Source organism: Rhagoletis pomonella, unplaced genomic scaffold (assembly GCF_013731165.1).
Source record: "Rhagoletis pomonella isolate Grant_MI unplaced genomic scaffold, Rhpom_1.0 Rhpom_scaffold_00005, whole genome shotgun sequence".
NCBI classification, from domain to species: domain Eukaryota; kingdom Metazoa; phylum Arthropoda; class Insecta; order Diptera; family Tephritidae; genus Rhagoletis; species Rhagoletis pomonella.
In genome coordinates, this window is record NW_023458559.1 from 68,448,909 (window position 1) to 68,457,085 (window position 8,177).

The window sequence follows — 8,177 nt, forward strand, 5'->3', positions numbered from 1 at the left end:
TGCATTTCCTCAGTGCTTGAAAAATGCATTCACCTATGCAGTCGTTGGGATCACTTGTAGTATTTATGTATGTACGTATTGCCGTCCCCTGCCCAGACCGAAACACGCCCGGTACCTTCTTTTCACTCTCACGATCCATCTATTTGCCTTTTAGTTGTTTTCCTGCTTATTTATCACCTCAACTACTTAGCTTGCAATTGTTTTTATTTACTCCTCTATACATACCGATGTAAATATGTATCGGACATTAAAGTGATCGCCAATTTGTGTCTATTAATATTTGAGATTCAATTATGCAAGAGACTGCCTTTTCAGTGCAATTAATTGCCTGTTATACATATATTTTTATACACTTCATGGTGCTCTCATACATATCATTTCAGTTCATTTTATTGAAAAGTGTTGAGTGGCAAGCCCGGTAATTGAGTTTTACCCATGCAATGTAAATAAAAATCGATGGAAATCGCCAAGGGAAAGGTTGAAGTGCATTCAATGCACAATTTTCAAATCAATTTACTTATATGTAGTTGTTATTTGTCTGGATGTGCTATTTCAATTCCATATTTATATTTGTATATTTTTGCTTTTCAATTCGGGTGTGCTTTGTGCTGCGCTGTGATGAGAAGATAAGTAATGCTTTTACTTGAATCACCATTTCTCAAGTGTTTCACCTTAATTCGCTCTAAATTTAATCACTTACATAAGCAAAGCCACATATACGCCCAAAAGGAGTTGGCCTTAAATAAACAATTAAGCTATTTTGTATGGGAAACACAAAAGGCTTATCTCGAAATGTTTATTGATTTGATAGTTCAACTAGCCTGAAGTGGAATTATACGATAGTTTGCAAATGAATTTATGGAGCTGGAATGATTGATCTATATTTGCTTATCGATACTTGAAGCATTTTAGCTTTTTACAATTTTCAGCAACTTTAAAATTTATAAATGCATACATATTTTCTTTCACAGGTATGCTTCTGTCTGAGCTCAATTTGTAAAGCATTGCAAGCATAAGCCTGTTGAGAATTGAAGATAAAAGAATAAAATCTGTGAACGGAGTCCATCGGGTTCATTAAAGTATCGAAAAAAGAGATAAATTCATCCGAGCTTTTAACGGATTAAATAAAGTTTTATTAGCTAATCTACCACCTTTGCTCAGACCCCTTCAAAAGTATCCCAGCAGACATAACCTCCTTTCATAACAGAAAAGTTCCCGGTTGTAATGAGAAACTTAATGCAAATGGCGAACGTGTGAGAAATCTGTTCAATATGGCAAAAATATGAGCTCCCCCCCGAGGCCTCCCGTGAGCACAATTCATTCATTGATATCGCATTCAAATGGGTTAGGACTATTAAGGAGATAGGATGGCAAGCATTCACCAAGTTCTTCGTTAGAACAAGATCGGTTGACTCCGGCCTGCCAGAAACATGGGTTCCCCAGAGTGAGACCTCAAACTTTGACATGGATATAGGTCACCAATGTCATTGCTTGAGATCAAGGAAACGTCCACAGGTGCAGGATGTTGTTCCGATAAATAGAAATAAAAAGTTTTATGGGGAGAATACAATCTTACGGGATCCTTGCGGGAGGGAGGACTTTTCGATGGTCTAGTGCTACTTATGTAGATTGTTCCCTCATATGGGGGATTTTAGTTAAAGCTGAGATTTGTCTGAGTGTTCTTTTTTGATGGCGGAGGAACAGTATCTCCGGTAGCAGAAAGCAACGACGACTGCTAACAACCCGGCATGGATGACAGCAAGATGGCTGTTCACCTGGTCGCCTGTGCGATGAGATACCTAATCCTATCCATCTTCGTAGAAGACAAGATCATTTGACTTCGATTCAAACCAGTCGTGTGTTCGAAAGGCTAGCATAAAGACTAAATTCGATATAGTTGGTCCGATGAGCCAGGCATCGGCGATAGAGAAAATTTTAGACAAACACATAGGACATTGAATGGGTCTTTGACAATTCGGCTGGTGGAAACGGCAATGGCAAAAAAAATCTTCTGTGAGATTGTTCGAATAGCAAAGAGCACCAGGAAATGGCGCAGTGCAAATACTACATATTCTATTAAAGCTAACGAAATACCATAATTTGAGTAAGTGTGGGAGAGTAATCTCTGCACATATACTTTTAGTTTCTCGTTATCAATTTTTTATTGTTTCAAGTAGTAAAAAATTTTGATTATTCAAAAATTACTTTTAATTGCTTAGAATTAGTCTCAAGGCCGCAAGAATTTTACGACATTTCCTCTTAAACTTTTCGATGAAGAACTTGTGTGGCTTTATTATTTAACAAAAATTCTATGTCAATGTCAGAGACTAATAAGTATACATACATATATAAATGTACATGTCTCCATATGTATGTAGGTACATTAGGGTGCATCACACTCTATACAAAAAAAAAAACCACTGCAGGATTAAAAATTTTGTTATATTTTAAGACCTTCATCTTAATATTTTTTGGGCAGATTTGAAAACACCCCCAAAAATTTCATTATTTTGATTCCTTTGATAAAATGTTCGAACATTTGTATGCAGACCTTTTAAGCTTAAACTCTTCTATCATCTGAGTTGATTTTTTGGAAACAAATATTTTCAAACACAAAGTTTTTGATAAAAAAAAATAAATTTTTGCAGGTCTCTTCAAATCGGCCCAGCTCACGTAAATCTTAATATTTGCCCGAAATATTTTGGAAGTATTTAAATATAATAAATATAGTATAATTCCGGTGAAAAAACGCGACTTTTTTTGGTGAGGCACCCTAGTGTACATAGATAGATATGTATGTGCGCATCTACGCACATAAGCATTCATAAATTTGCATCGAGCCGTATTTGAATGTACAATTGAATTTATCATATTTCAAATAGCAAATAGTACAGGCCTATTTGCGCAAAAAATTGCATAATTTACATATTAAATTTACACATTCAATAACGTATGTATTAATGTAGTTGGCAACGCGGAAAATAGCTTAAAGCTTTGTTTCAGAAAAATATTTTCATATCAAATTCCAAATTTTTTAAACAAATTTTTCGGAACAAAGTCTGACTGTCAACTGTTTGCATTTGAGGTTTTGTTTAGCGCATTTAGTAAGTCTGTCATATTTTTTTATTTATTATTTGTTTAGTAAGCAGCGTAAATTGTCGGTTGACATGAAAACTACTTAATCGTGTTAACTGCCAAACAAATTTTTATCACTGGTCAGAAAATTTTGAGTGTGAGATTTTTTTTTTGTTTAAAATGATTTATTGGCAAAACGAGCCGAAAAAGAAAAAAAAAGAACGAAAGGAATAGGAAAGAGGAGAGGAAATATGAAATTTTCAATTATTCCTCTACAACTAATAAAATGTTTGGTGGCATACCAAATAACAGTCAAATATTTTCCAAAAACATAGCGATTTTATAAAAAAAAAAATTTTTTTTAAAAAATTTGATTTTGTTATTTTATATAATTTTTTTATCATTTGACCATCGCTAATTTTCTTAGTTTTTTTGTTTGTCATTTTTTATAACTGTTTTTCTTGAATTTTTTTTTCATTTTTTATTTGCCTTTTTTCATTTTCTTTAAAATTTTTGTTTTATGTGTTTGCCTCTTTTTTATTAACTTTTTTTTTTTAATAGAGCTTTTAGCAAAATCTTTATTTACCTATCACAACACAAAATAAATAAAATATTCACTAAATTCACTCACAACTCAACAAAATTAATTTTCGTAAGATGTTTGCCTTAAAAATCACCCGCCGTTCTTTGCGTTACGATCTACGAAAATGCCATCTCAAAACTGAATCTTATTCACGGCCAAGCGGACGAATGCTGAGCACGCGAGCGTACATAAAATGTCTCTACTTGACTATTTAATTCGTATGTATGTATGTATGTATGCATATTTGTGATCGACAGTGAAGAAAACCAGCTGTGCGTCGCCAAGACGGAAGACGGAATAACATAGGCACGATCGACTAACACACACACACACACATTCTCCCACTGAAACACCTCCCTCTGCCCCTTCGAACCAGGTCGGAGTGACGGTAATGGCTATGAAAAGTCACTGAAACGCCATCGCCAGTCGAGCTCTGCTGATCACGCTACCCCCAAAGTTCCCACTCGAAGTAATCGCTTGAATGGAAGGCGCTGTACGTGCGCCTAAATTTTGTGTATTTGTGAGTTCTGACCCTGCAGAAAAAAATTATCAATTGATAAAAAATAGCCCACTTGTAGTTGGCTTTTTTGCGGGATTTCTATAAAATATATAACTTGTGGTTAGCTACAAAAAGCTAACTTAGAACTAGTTGACAAGTAATGCAGGAGTAATGAAGAAGATTGTTTTCTTTAAACGCGTTTCTATTTAAATATCCTGCACTTCGCAAATACTTTTTCGAATTGAGGACAAATAAAAGGAAGATCGAAATTTCATATTATCATTTTGAAGTTATGTTGACGGAGTTCGAATATGGTACCTACAGCAGAATATGGGAAAAAATATGAAATGTAATAAAATAAAGTAAATAAAAATAAAAAAATTAAAAAAAAATATTTTGTTTTTCCTATTGATATTTTATGTCCAAAAGTAGTTAGTTACAAGTTAGTTACATCAAATGCAGAGGCAAACACCCTTGACTACATCTAATGCAGAGGTAAACCACCCTTGACTATTTCGCGACCATCGCCATAGAAATATAGTTAGCTTTCGTCTAAGAAAATATACAGATAATAAGTGACTTTTAGCTCCTTCCTAATCAACTTAAAGTTAGCTTATAGTTAGATACATTTCCTGCAGGGGAGCATTGCGGTTTATTTGTATGCAACTATGGTTGTAAATTATTTAAGTTTTCATACTATAGGCGGGAGCGTGGAGAAGCGTCGTAAAAGGAATCATTTCTTTTTTATAGTATTTATCATTAACGCAGTACGTACGTACGATCACCATAGACGATCAGCGGATGAGAAATAAACAAAAGTTTCTTGAAAAACATCTGCTTATTAGAGAGACGTGAGTAAGAAAATCATAAAAGAGGGAAAATTTCAGGCGAAATTATTTCAAAAATAAATGCTTGTTGATATTGAAAATATTTGCAGAATTTACGCACACAGATGAAATTAAAATATCAATGTATTCAACGTGTTCCGTGCTTTAGATTTGTGCTTGCAATTGTTGAAAATTAAATTGTATGACTAACATCACTCTGGAGCAGACTTGAGAAAAATTTGTTTGTTTTGGCTTGGAACAAACATGGCAAGACAGAATTACTACTTGAGAAATGCCTACCAAAGAAAATTTAATTTTTAGTTTGACCATTTTTAGTTTCAACGCCATAAGGCTGCTTCCGACTACAAAAGGCTAAGTCAGACCACTATCAATATGTAGTTTGAGCTTTGATAAGAAACCCGAATCCGGAGCATGAGCTATCACAATGGACACACTGGGTCTAAGTGTGCCTATCTCCTACGTTGGATGAAGGCAGCCGCTTCATGAGCTGTCGCCCTAGAGGCTTTATTGCTCACTTGGAGCTCTCTTGGAACTTCTTGGACAATGGTAGATCCGGCACCGATGAACCGAATACCGAGGCAATCGATCTAGCACCTCAGATGCCTAATTTACTATGCCAGGGTTCTATGAAACCCTGCTAATGTGGGCCTTATTCAAGAGAGTTTAGCCAACCCAAGAACACTTCGACTTTTTTGAATATAATTTTTCCATTCCGTGTGAGTTTTAGTGTTGTCGAAAAAGTCTTAAAACAATATAATTAGATGCTAATTGGAAAAGTCTTTCTTGAATATGAATTCCTCCCCGCTTCAGAAAAGGATATTTTTTAACACCTGTAGTCAATTAAATATAAAGGTCGATGATCTTTCACAGGCGACTTCAAACTCTGGATTGATGACAAGCAAGGTTATGTGGAGTGTTTGGTGGTATTGGAAGTGAATTATCCATTCAAAACTGCTACAATATGGAGAAACGATCAATTTGGCCACACTTCGACCGTTTGAGCAAATCAATCAAGAAATAGCGCCCAGAATAGGTCAACAGAAAAGGAGTTGTGTTACATTATAACAATGCCAGGCAACAACACACAACTTTGATGACTGCGGAACAAATTGACGGAACTTGGTTGGGAAGTTTTGATACAGCCACCGTATAGCCCGAACCTTGGACCATCTGACATCCATTTGTTCCGACCTCTCGAAAACTGTTTTGATAGTAGACAATTATTTTTGAAAAAATTATATGTTAAGTTCGAATATATACTCGATGACATCTTTCTAAATTTATATGCTGCTTAAAAAAAATTATGCGTCCAAATGTGAACCAAAAAATTTTAATTTCTACGGAATTTTTTCTTTCATTTGGTGCCCATATTGTTATTCTGCATTGCACCGAATTTTTTAAAAATAATATTTGGAATTGATCATAGCTTTGAAACTACAAAGTTCTTTCGTAAGTAGTTACTTATTTACTTTTTATTTTATACGAGTATTTGCCGTTTTACTAAGAGGATTCAAATTATACTTACTTCCTGATTTATAAAAATTTCTTTTATTTTCTTGATTTTTTTTCTTTTAGCTACAACTAGCCTTTCATTGATATTTTCCTCTTAAGATCAATTTAGTGACAATGTATGGAAAATTAAATTCGATATACAAATAATTTTTAATTTTCATAAAAATCAATTTTGTAATGTTGACTAAGCAATTATTACGTAATACAATACTTATTTTTACAATTTTTTGCAAATTTTATTTTTTTTTTCATAATTCATTGCTATTCAAGATACTCAATCACACCAGCCGTGCTGAATTCATTTTCATTTTTAGAAATACAAAATTTTATCTGCTGTAAAATTTTGATGTGCATATGTACATATGCGACTAGATACGTATTTACTTATGTATGTAAGTATGTACATTAGAGTGCCTCACCAAAAAAACAAAGCGTCGGTTTATACAACGGAATGATCAAATTTATTATAGTTTAGGATACCCGCCAAAATATTTCGCAAAATTATTAAGATTTAAGGTAGATGAACCGATTTAAAAATAACTGCAAAAATCTGATTATTTTGATACCGCTGATAATTGTTAAACAGTTTTATGAAGACCTTTAAAGCTTAAACTCTTCTATCATCTGAGGCGACTTATAAAAAAAAATGTTAACTAGTTTTATTTATTTTAAAAAAAATCGATTTTTGAAAGTATTTTCAAATCGGCCCGGCTCACGTAAATTTTAATATTTTTCTGAAGTATTTTGGCGGAAGTCTTAGGCTATAAAAAATGTTATAATTTGGATGGAAAACAGTACCGATTTGGTTTTTTTTTTAATGGACAGTGATGTACCCTAATATACATGTATATGTGCATATGCAAGTTTATACACTTGTATGAAGGTATGTACATATGCAGATTTTAGTGTTTTTCTTCAGCATTTCCGGCTAGCGCTTTTCTACAAAACAGCTTTTCTACAGCTTTCAAGACAAATGTTATGTGACAAAACAAAAACACTTGGTGAAAAAAATATAGCTAATCAGTTGGCAAACAAAACTTCATAAACAAAAATACAAAATAGTTTTTTTTCTTTTGCAATTTTCTCTTCGCTAGCTGCCAATTTTTAGTGTATCGCTCAGTGACATTTTACACCTTTCACTAATTTTCACACAATTTTTCTCTAATTTCCTAAATTAGCATTGCCATCCATATGCAAACACATTTGTTTATTTCCACCCTTCTTACTTTTTAAATAAGGTGCACTTTTTTTCTAAATGGTTTTCACATTTTTTTTTGCCTCGTCTTTTGCTGCAGCACAAGAAAAACACGAATCAGCATTTGTTTTTATTTTATTTTTTTTTGCGAACAAAATTAAACGAAAATAGTCATTTTCAAGATAAGCGGATTAGGAAGGAAGGAAAAGCATGACGGAGGTGACGCGCGCGACGCTTTCGTTGAATGCGCGTTGCCAACGCTGCGAGCTCGCATGGCTGGCCGCTGTACGCTACCCGCGCTGCTACTCGTACTTTATGTCGCACAAAAAAACGGAAACAACGTCAAAAATAACGAAGAGGCAATCCACTAAAGTCCAGTGCTTATTAGACGTGGACGTTGACAGGGTGGTGGTGGTGGCACACATGCCAGTTACCCGCAGCCGTTGCGGGGTCAAAGCGACAACC